Genomic DNA, 12,529 nt, shown 5'->3' on the forward strand with positions numbered 1-12,529 from the left:
TTACTCAGAATACTGCTAATAAGAAAGCCAAACCACTCAGTAGAAAAATGGGCAGAGAATATCAATTCTCAGAAGATGAAATCCAAACAGTCAATAAGCTTATGAAAATAAAGTAACTCCAAACAATAATGAGATACCATTTTATATCCTTTAGATTAGAAAAAAAATGAATTCCTATAATCCTAATTTTATTTTCTTTCCAATTGTACATTATTGATGGGAAAGTAAATTTATTTGGGAAAAAAGCTCTGGAGAGCAATATTGCAATATTTAATAAAGATGAAGATAGGTGTTCTTTACCACCCACAAATTTCAATTCCAAAATTATACAAAAGTCCCACATATACACATGAAAAAGTATGTAAGAATGTATTCTGCAGTATTGTTCAAAATAGCTAGCTATCTTTCATTAGGGAAATGACTGGATAAAGATAAGTAGGTAGGTAAGAATATCCTACAAAAAATAAAGATAGCAGGTGAAATAAATGCATGTATATATGCATATATTTAGGAGATAACAGTGACCCTAGAAGTCAGAAATCAAGCAGTAGCTCTGGGAATCCAACAGCACCTCTGTTTAGTTTGCAAACAGTTGGCTTCTCTGTCTGTTCTCTCTCCACCTGTTTTTATCTGTATTTTGCTTCTAATTATCTGTTTGTGCTTCCTTGTGATTTCTTCCTACTGGGTTTTCTCCATGTATGTCCCTATCATTCAGATCTTACCCAAAAATTGTTCCCAGGGAGGCCTTCCCACTGCTTCCTTTATCACAACAAACTTTAAAATTTTTTTTCTTGAGATTTTATTTATTTATTTGAGAAAGAGAATGTGTGTGTGAATCAATGCGGGGAGGGGCAGAGGAAGAGACAGAAGCAGACTCCCTGCTAAGCAGGCCTGGATCCCAGGACCCTGAGATCATGACCTGAGCTGAAGTCAGACACTTAGACAACTGAGCAACCCAGGCACCCCCAAGCTGTTTTATTTTTTAGGTATCACTTATCACCATGTAAGTTGTCTTGAAATCAACATATTTACTTTTTTAGAATCTATCTTTTGTACTACAATGTTACCCCCAGGAGAGCAAAGCCACAGTCTATCTTGTCTGTTGCCATACTGACTGGCTAGTGCCTAGAGCATAAAAAGTACCCAATAAATAAATGTTTAAGCCCACCTAGTTAGCTCCTGAAATTCTGCCAGTCTCACATAAGAATAGCCCTCAATCAAGGGTTGTATTTTCTCATCCCCATAGAGTACTCTGATTATGTTGAGCTGTTCTACCTGATTACTTCCTAGACCACAGGCCAGCCCATAAATTATCTTTGGCTTTGGAACAAACTCTTTGCTGCAGGGTATCATTAAATCTGCCCAGCACTCTGCAACAGGTCTAGAGTATAGAGGATAGTTATGAAAATATAACATCGAAGCGCACCTGGGTGGCTCAGTTGGTTAAGCATGTGCCTTCGACTCAGGTCATGATCCCAGGGTGCAGGGATCAAGTCCCACATCAGGGTCCCTGCTCAGCAGGGAGTATGCTTCTCTCCCTCTGCCTGCTGCTCCCCCTGCTTGTGCATGCGCTCTCTCTCTCTCTCTCTCTGGCAAATACATACATACATACATACATACATACATACATACATACATCACTGATATGAAATGTCAGACATGTTTTAATCCCCTTCCCATATTTAGCATGACATTGGGGTCTCCAATACCTGCCTCCTATCTCTGGTTCTTAAAGTCCCACTCATTTTTCAGAGTTTACTGTCCAATGATCAGGTTGATCGAGCTGAAGGGGAGCAGAATTTACCATCTCAAAACATGTCACTTTGGCATAAGGATTATTTTGAGCTAAAGGCAATCAAAACCCAGCATATTCAGGAAAAGCTCTTTACCTCCCCCTCAACTGCCTAAATTTACATTGGAAGGGGGGCTGGAAAAAGAGCTATTCCAGAGGTACCTTTGTCCCTAGGAAACTTATCTGCATAGCAGGGCAAACTTTGTTTTCTAAACATCTCCTCTGACTACCTACAGATGGTCTTCGTCCCCTTCATATTCCCAAACCATTACCCCTTTTCTTAGCTCAGAATGTTTCATGAGCTTCAGTTACCTGGCTGTCCTTTGAGTATCCCCATCTTTATAGGGCTTCCACATACATTATTTTGTTTGTTTTTCTTTGGTTAACCTGATTTATATCAATTTAATTTAGACCAACCAAAAAAAAACATAGAATGGATGAAGGGAAAATTTTTCTATCCCTATAAAAACCTATCTGGATTTCCCTAGTCCAAATTTACTTTTCCCTTTTCTATATCTTTTAGAACACCTAACAAATTCTGTCATATGCCACCCACATTGTAGATGTAAGTCATAAAGATTGTGCTACACATAAAAGACTAGTAAAACATTTATAACCTGTTACATAATGAGCATTTTGTATAAGGGAATGAAAAGATCGTTGAATATAATTCCAGAGGCTCTGGTAATACATTTTTAAATAACAGTGGAGTTAACTTCACAAAGAATTTGCAGAAGAAAATATTCTGTGACAAGATTATATGGTGACATCTAATAGCTAAATCAGACATCAAATTGAAAAAATATTTAGGGGTGCTTTGGTGGCTCAGTGGGTTAAAGCCTCTGCCTTCGGCTCAGTTCATGATCCTGGGGTCCTGGGATCGAGCCCCACATCAGGCTCTCTGCTCAGTGGGGCACCTGCTTCCCACTCTCTCTCTGCCTACTTGTGATCTCTCTCTGTGAAATAAATAAATAAATAAAATCTTTAAAATGACTCATTCTTGGGGCACCTGGGTGGCTCAGTGGATTAAACAGCTGGCTCTTGATTTCGACTTAGGTCATGAACTTAGGGTTGTGGAATCAAGCCCACATTGGCCTCTCATTCAGTGCAGTCCACTTAAGAGTCTCTCTCTCCCCCCTCTCTCTGCTCCTTCCACTTCCTTCCTCTGAAATAAATAAATAAAAATCTTAAAATAAAAGAATCACTCTTGTGTGCCCAACAGAGAATCAGAGTTATTTAATGTCATTGTAAAGTGAATTGAAAATTCAGAAGTCAAAAACATCTGTGATACTTGACATTAAAGGATGTGGTAGTGGGACATGGCTGGCTCAGAAGAGCATATGACTCTTGATCTGGAAGTGTGAGTTTAAGCTCCACATTGGGTATAGAGATTACTTAAATTAATAAATAAATAGGGGTGCCTGGTGGACTCAATGGATCAAGTGTCTGCCTTCAGCTCAAGTCATGATCCCAGGGTCCTGGGACCCACCCCGTGTGGGTTCTTTGCTCAGCTGGGAGTCTGCTTCTCCATCTCATTCTGCCTGCCGTGCCGCCTGCTTCTATCCTCTCTCACTCTCTGTGTCAAATAAATGAAATCTTTTTTAAAAATTAAACTTTTTTAAAAATGTAAAAGATATGAATACTCTGTTCTTCTATTCCCCCACCAAAATGAAAAAGGAAGACTTCTATTCCCCCACCAAAATGAAAAAGGAAGACCTTCTACATGCTTAGATTTTCAGAGATGCTGCATAAAAATGAGGCTACACCTGTTCTGCACTTCACAATTTTAAGACAGCCTAAGGGGTCTGGGCATGTTTAAAACTACAACAGCCACATTAAGCATCGGAGAAAGGCTGTGCTACTTACACATGTTATACACAGTTATAAGAGCTAATTAATATTTAACTCTATAAAACACGTCTATTAGTGCTTGTTCTAGCTTGCTTCTCTTTCATATTCCTAGAATCAGATTATTACTCCATTATTTCACACAACAGATGAAGTCCTTGAGAGCAAGAATTCTATCATTTTCCTCTTTACATCATCCTCCATGGTTTCAAAGCAATGTCTTGCATATTGTAAATACAATTATAGATTTAATTGAACAGAGAAAGTTTCATTGTAATTTTTACCATCTAGGGACACCTGGTTGGCTCAGTCAGTTAGGCGTCTGTCTGCCTTCAACTCTGCTCATGATCCCAGAGTTCTGGGATTGAGCTCCTTGCTCAGACGGGAGCCTGCTTCTCCCTCTGCCTGCTGTTCCCTTGCTTGTGCTCTCTCTATGTCTCTGACAAATAAATAAATAAAATCTTTTTAAAAAAATTTTTTTAACCATCTGAAATACATAAGTGGAAAACTTTTAAAAATCTGCATAGGAATGAAGCACTTCACTGGCTCAGCTGGTAGAGCACGTGACTCTTGATCTTGGGGTTGTGGGTTTAAGCCCCATGTTGGGCAGAGAGATTACTTTAAAAAAAAAAAAAAAAAAAAACAGGGGCACCTGGGTGGGTCAGTTGGTTGAGTGTCTGCCTTCAGCTCAGGTCATGATCTCAGGGTCCTGGGATCAAGCTCCTCCATGTCGGGCTCCCAGTTTAGCAGGGGGTTTGTTTCTCCCTCTCCTTCCTTTCCCCTTGCTCGTGTTCTTTCTCTCTCTCTCTCTTTCTCTCCCTCTCTCAAAATAAATAAAATATTTTAAAAATTAAATAAAAGACTATTCGTTTAAAAAAATCTTTATAGAATGGGGCGCCTGGGTGGCTCAGTGAGTTAAGCCGCTGCCTTCGGCTCAGGTCATGGTCTCAGAGTCCTGGGATCGAGTACCGCATCGGGCTCTCTGCTCAGCAGGGAGCCTGCTTCCTCCTCTCTCTCTGCCTGCCTCTCTGCCTACTTGTGATCTCTGTCTGTCCAATAAATAAATAAAATCTTTAAAAAAAATATCTTTATAGGAGTAATGAAAGGGGATGCACCTTACCGAATGTTGAGTCATTTCATAAAGCCATAAATTGTGAGGTCAACACAGGGACAAATAGATCATTCATGGACTAGACCTAAGGAAAAAAGAAGAGAAAGAAAAAAACCAAAGTATATATGGGTAGTTAATTGCAATAAAGGTAATATTCTCAATCAGTGGGAAAACAATAATTTAAAAATCATATTGAGATCATATTTTTCATGGAATTTGATGAAGTGGGTTTAGCAGTGCTTATTATTGTTCTTCAAGTGGTATTAATTAAAAGTTCACAAGTGTTGATCAATACTTAATCGTAATTCTATTTAAATCAGTGGCAAAAAAACATCACCTTACAGGTAAAAGAACAAATATTTTGCCTATTTAAACCCTGTGTTTTCTTTTTAAATTCATTTTTCCGAGGATTTAGCTGATGATTGGCATTTACTAGGCACTTAATAATCATTTGTCAAATGATGAAATGGGTGATAAGATAAATATGTTCTACATTATAGTTTGAAACTATTTTTTTAGGGATGCCTAGGTGGCTCAGTCCATTAGGTGTCTGTCTTCGGCTCAGGTCAAGATCCCAGGGTCCTGGGATAGAGTCCCCATCGTGTTCCTTGCTCAGCAGGGAGCCTGCTTCTCCCTCTGACTGCTGCTCCCCCCTGTTTGTGCATTCTCTCTCTCTCTCTCTCAATCTGACAAATAAATAAATAAGATCTAAAGAAAAAAATTTTTTTTCAGACCCCTAAGGCATACTGATTTGAATAATCACTCTATATTATTTTACTACCATTCCAACTTTACCAGATGTACCTAATCGCTTTAACATTGACTCCGAAGTTAAACATTTAATATCTCTCTTCTTACACCTATTCCATATCACTTAAGGAGTGTTTGAAACAATATTTTGATAGTCGTAGGTAAGGGTTTCAGAGCAACTTTGTGTGCACACAAATTACAAAAGGCTATTGTCTACTACCTGTGTAACCGCCACATATGAAAAACACACATCAGGTAATGACCACTTACTGCAGCTTCAGATTTTATTCTATCTTGTCCAAAACATAGTTTTGCTTTCTAGCTCTTTAAAACATATTACACAGAGATTAGAGAGGTAATGAAGGAGTTTAAAAGGATTTGAGATTTGTAGTTAGAATTCCTGCTATAGAATTTGAGAAACTTATGTAATCTTTTTGAACCTCAGTTTCCTTATCTGCAAAATAGTGATAAGAACAGGGATGTCAAGAAGATTTAAGTAGAAGGTTGTCGGATATTCAAAATAATCGCTGGTCCTAATAAGGGCTCAAATCTCAAATTTTATGAGTCCTTATTACTAAATGTTTATCCGAACTAAATGAAATGGTACATAATAAATAGTTATTATTAGATGAGATTGTTCTGGACACCTAGGTGGCTCAGTTGGTTAAATGTCTGCCTTCAGCTCAGGTCATGATCCCAGGGTCCTGGGATAGAGTTCCACAGGGGGCTCCCTGCTCAGCGGAGAGTCTGCTTCTGCATCTCCCTCTGCCTGCCATTTCCCCTGCGCGTACCCTACCCTCTCTCTCTCTGTCAAGTACATAAATAAAATCTTTAAAAAAAATTTTAAAATGAGATGGTTTTATTATTAATAAACCATGGAAGAAAAAAAGGCTTTCTTAACTTAACCCAGGGAATTGTTCCAATGTTTTGACATTAGTTCAGTAAATGAGTTTCAAAACCCAGAACTGAGTCACAGCTTTGGGGTCTGCCTATCCCAAGGATATTTCTTTCTTCTTTTCTAGGGATAGATTTAATGGAGCTTAAAGGAGAATATTCTGGAAGAACAGTGAGGGGAATATCAAGGACCTGCTTTCACTGGCCCTTTGTAATCCACTACTTCTGCTCATGTTACTCTCCTTTTCTTCCCATGGTGTATTTTAAACCTGCCCTGAGTAACATGACCTGGAAAGAGAGAACAATAGCAAGGAATGAGGACTGACACAGTGTCTGCAAGTCACCTAAACTCAAAGCAGATGCAGAGAGATTGGCAATTATTTTGTTGGAGGATTTACGGATATGAAAATTCTGAAGATTACTGCTGAAGAGTTAAGTGAAATACCAGTTGTTTTTTTGGTTTTGGTGTGTTTTTTAAGTGAAGATGGGTAGTATGAGCCCTCTTCATTATAAACTGGCAAGATAAACCAGGATGCCTAGGTAACCACTAGATAAGACCTTATCAGGCAAAGCAGTAATATAACAATCCCGCAGAGCTTTAAGCATAGCAAGGCTAAATCCTGATGGCTTTAAAAGGACAAAGCCTACTGAACTAATTAATTAACTTTTATGATGGTGTCAGGCCATTAGTGACAATGAGGAAACACTGGATTTCATGTATTTGGACTTTGTTAAAATGTAATTCTTCTTGTCAACATGTTAGGACCAAAAGGTCTAGAATCTGGTATTATGCAGTAGAGAGAATTATATAGTAAAGAGAAAATTGACTGGATATCTTGTCCAAATGGTTTGCAGTACCATAGCTGACGAAATGTGCCAAATGGGCCTACTAAAGGATCAGTCCCAGGGATTTTCAATCTGTGACAAGTATGAGACATTTTTTTTAAAAAACAGTCATAGTTTCTACCTACTCCTACAACTTTGAGTCAGTGTCCAGAAATAATAGTAGTCAAACCAAATTATACCTTCTTGACCCAAAGCCATATGTCTGAAATAAACATATAAGAGGTGACAGATACACAGAAAACAGATGGAAAGAAAATTAAAAGTTGGGTTGGGGGGAGAAGAAGAGGCAGAATGGGAGAAAAATCCAATTAATATAAAGTGTCCTAGCTACTCATAAAAGAAATTTAAAACGTATGTATTATATAGATACAAATTGATTCTTTTAATATAATTGTACTTTGTGTTGATCATAAAATAATCAACATTAAAATAGGACACATGTTAAGTCATACAAAATCAAAATTATTAACCTATGGTTGAAAAGAAGGGTCAGAAATTAAGAAACAAAGAAACATTCCTCTAAATAAAAACTGAGTGGAAAAGGAAATTTAAATTCATTAACATTACTTGGGAAATAATTGACATGAAAACAATATATACAAGATGGGCTGTTGCTAAATCAGAACTTATACTTGTGGGTTAATTTATGACTGTTTTGTCATCAAAATAGGAAAAGAATTAGTAAGCACTGTGTTTATAATTTTAAAACACCCTGGGGGGGGGCATCTGGGTGGCTTAGTTTGTTCAGCAACCGACTTTTGAATTCAGCTCAGGTCTTGATCTCAGGGTCATGAGTTTGAGTCTAGAGTCGGGCTCCACATTGGGCATGGAGCCTACTTAAATAGATGAATAAATAAAATTAAAACACCCTAGGGAAGGAAAGGTGGGAACATGATGAGACCCATAAAATCAATCTCTTTTTGAACTCAGCCACTGCTACCTTAGTTATAATAGACTATAAAAATGTATGGGCTGGGGCGCCTGGGTGGCTCAGTGGGTTAAAGCTTCTGCATCGGGCTCTCTGCTCAGCAGGGAGCCTGCTTTCTCCTGTCTCTCTCTGCCTGCCTCTCTGCCTACTTGTGATCTCTGTCTGTCAAATAAATAAATAAAATCTTAAAAAAAAAATGTATGGGCACCTTGGTGGCTAAGTCAGTTAAGAGTGTGACTCTTTCTTTTTAAATTATTTTATTTTATTTTTTAAAGATTTTATTTATTCATTTGACAGAGAGAGAGAAAGAGAGATAGTGAAAGAGAGAGCACAAGCAGGGGGGGCGGCAGGCAGAGGGAGTGGGAGAAGCAGGCTTTCTGCTGAGCAAAGAGCCTGATGTGGGGTTTGATCCCAGGAACCTGGGATCATTACCTGAGCTGAAGGCATCCGCTTAACTGACTAAGCCACCCAGGCTCCCCTTAAATTTTCTTATTAGAGATTTCATTTATTCACTTGAGAAAGAAAGAAAGAGCACGAGTTGGAGGGAGGGGCAGAAGGAGAGCAGGCTCCCGACTGAACAGGGAGCCCAGCATGGGGTTTGATGCCAGGACCTTGGGATCATGACCTGAGCTGAGGCCACACTTAACCTACTGAGCCACCCAGGTACCCCTAGAGTCCAACTCTTGATTTTGGATCAGGTCCATGATCTCAGGGTCGTGAGATTCTGCCCTGCATCAGATTCTCTGTTGGGTATAAAACCTGCCTAAGTTTTTCTCTCTCAGGGCACCTGGGTGGCTTAGTTGTTAAGCATCTGCCCTCAGCCCAGGTCATGGTCCTAAAGTCCTGCAATCAAGTCCCGCATCAGGCTCCCTGCTCTGCTGGAAGCCTGCTTTTCTCCCTCTCCCACTCCCCCTGCTTGTGTTCCCTCTGTTGCTCTGTCTCTGTCAAATAAATAAATAAAATCTAAAAAAAAGATTTTCTCTTTCTCTCCCTCTTCCTCTGCTCCTCCCTGCTTCCCTCAACCCCCCACAACTCACACATGCTCTCTCTCTCAAAAAAAAAAAAAAAAAAAGTAAATGGGATCTATACACCTCCAATAACTAATGTGGAAGAAAAAATATTTTCTAAAAGATTATATTGGCAATTGCAGCAAAAAGGATAAATTACCCAGAACTAAAAATGTGCAAGGATTTTTTTCCTATAGTACATACTAATTTTTAAAAAAACTATAAAATATTAATATATATAAAGAAAAAAATCCTGTATTTTTTTTCTGCTCAGCAATAATTATCAGTAACATTAGCATCAGATGATTTGGTTAAAATTATTTAATCAAAATGGCAATTGACCAAGACATATTCCCAGCAATTTTAATTTTCTTTTTTTTTTATTAACATATAATATCATTTGCCCAGGGGTACAGGTCTGTGAATCATCAGGCTTACACACTTCACAGCACTCACCATAGCACATACCCTCCCAAATGTTCATAACCCAGCCACCCTCTCCATACCCCACCCCACCCTCAGTTTGTTTTGTGAGATTAAGAGTCTCTTATGGTTTGTCTCCCTCCCGATCCCATCTTGTTTCATTTTTTTTCCTTCCCTACCCCTCAAAGCAATTTTAATTTTCAAACATCATGTCCCATTTAACAATTTGTCAGTATTTATTTATATTTTTTCCTTTTTTTTTTTTAATTTAAAGACTTTATTTGACAGAGATCACAAGTAGGCAGAGAGGCAGGCAGAGAGAGGAAGGGAAGCAGGCTCCCTGCTGAGCAGAGAGCCAGATGTGGGGCTCAATCCTCTGGGATCATGACCTGAACTGAAGGTAGAGGCTTTAACCCACTGAACCACCCAGGCACCCCTATGTATATTATTTTTATTTATTGTTTAAACCATGGTGATTTGGGAAACTATATGTTAACTGCAATAAAACCCAGTCTATTCTGAATGATAGTTGTGACTTAAGTTTTCAGATTATTGCACCAAAATGATTAAGGTTTAGGAAGTATTAAAATGGCTTTTGAGACTTCATGGCACAATATAAAATCTAAATATGAATCAAATTCTTTGTATTGGGGGAGCTAGTCAAAATTTTACAATGATTTAAAATGTCTTTTGGAATCTCTGAAATGGAAACACAATTAAGACCTTTTATGAAGCAGATAAAATGAAATTGGTTGTCAAACAATATCACTGTTTTGAATTCTGCCAAGTAACTGGTAGAATTTACATGGGAAATGTTCCTTTGAATTCCATTTGAAATTCTAAAGCCTAAAGTAAAAATGATTCTGACCAGGGACGCCTGGGTGGCTCAGTTGGTTGGACAACTCTGCTCAGGTCATGATCTCGGAGTCTCGGGATGGAGTCCCGCATCGGGCTCCCAGCTCCACAGCGAGTCTGCTTCTCTCTCTCCTCCTCTCCTCACTCATGCTCTCTCTCCCTGTCTCTCTCTCAAATAAATAAATAAAATCTTTAAAAAAAATGATTCTGACCATTATGGATAAGGCTATATAATTTAGTTATTAATAATAAGCACTTTACCAAAATTCTCAAATCCTAAAAGCTCTAAAAACTAAAAGTTCTTTTTGACATTTGCCATAGACTAATTAACAATTCAGAGCTAACTGAAACCAAATTACTTATTGTCCTCATTCATTCCACTTTGTGTGAATTCATAAGTTTAAATCAGGTATATTCATTTCTTTGCTTATAGGTAGATTCCCAGACTCTGCTGGAAATGTTATACAAATTTGCTGTATGCTCTGGTTTAGCTTTCTAAAAGTTGAAAAATTCTGAGTTCCAAAACATATCAAACCTCGTGGGTTTTGCTAAGGGGTATGGGCTTGTAATATTTAAGGTTTTTTTCCTAATGTATAGTCCGTACCAGACTACTCCAAATGCTTTATTTATCTTAACTTAACTCATCTCACAATACTTAGAAGAAGAGAGGTACAGTGGTTATTTCTATTTTATAGGTCGGGAAACTGACACAGAGAAAGGTGAAATAATTCACAAAGCTAGTAAGGAGTGAAACCTAGATTCATATCACCGTTATATTCAGACAGCGGGCTCTTGAATCAGAGGTCAAGCCTTGCTTAGCAGGGAGGTAAAACAAAGCTAGTTTAATGACTATTCATATTTAGTTTTCTCATTGTAAAATGTGACTGATATTACTAATTAGCTCATCAGATTATTACCTTGATTAAATAAGTCATATAAACTGTTTAACACAATGGCATATCGTATCTACTCAATATGTTTGCTATTGTTAACAGAGTAGTCAGCTTATGTCAACCTAAAATACTTATCACAATGCGGACCTTGAAATACTTAAAGGCAACGAAGATTTTGCATCAGTAAGAAGAAAATATCTGGGGTGCCTGGGTGGCTCAGTCAGTGTGTCTGCCTTCAGCTCAGGGTCCTGGGATAGAGCCCTGAGTCAGGCTCCCTCCTCAGCAGGGAGTCTGCTTCTCCCTCTACCTCTGCCCCTTTCCCCTCTCCCCCCATTCATGCCTGCTCATGCTCTCTCTATCTCTCTCTCAAATAAATAAGTAAATAAATAATATCTCTTTAAAAAAAAAAGGAAAATATCTGTCTGGAGTACATAGGACTGTATTTATAACTTTAAAACAATAATATATCCGAATGAAACCCATTTTCTTCTTGTGCTGTGGTTTCCATAACATGGTGACATGAGTAGGTAATCAATAAATGTTTCTTGAATGAACAGTGTTGCAAAGTTATAAAGAGGCAACCACATGCTTCAAACTGTGAAATGTTGATTCTGAGTCCATACAAGATACATATCACTGAAAGCCTTGGTTGGTAATGGTAGATAATAAAATGTTAATGAGTTCATTGACTTCACATAAACAAACAATAGAGTCCACAGTACATATTTCATTAGGGTTGTACTGAAGAACATCTTACCTGCTTACCTGGCAAGATGTGCAATAAAGAGCAAAAGGAACAGAGCTTTCCTTCCCATTCTAAATCCCTCAGGCCACAAACTGGCTGACGTAGGAGAAGGGAGACACTCTGGTGAGCTGAACGCAGATCCTAGCAGGTCAAAAACTAAGTTGAACTTTAAGTAACTGAATACCACTGGAAAGCTCTGGGATCTGACTGAGATGTCAGTAAGAGATGAATCAGGGGATTTTGATAGAAGAAGAAGTCATTTAGAAAAATATAAGTTTTATGTTTACACCATACTAAGGGGAGACTGCTTATTAATTTAATTATTGTATATTTTTCTGGTAAAAGGGCTTTGAAAACCTTTCAGAGCCCTTAAAAATTTTAAGAGCCCAGAAGATACTTCAGAATAACTTATAATACATATGAATCACGTGATACCA

Source organism: Mustela nivalis (assembly GCF_964662115.1).
Source record: "Mustela nivalis genome assembly, chromosome: 7".
Classification (NCBI taxonomy): domain Eukaryota; kingdom Metazoa; phylum Chordata; class Mammalia; order Carnivora; family Mustelidae; genus Mustela; species Mustela nivalis.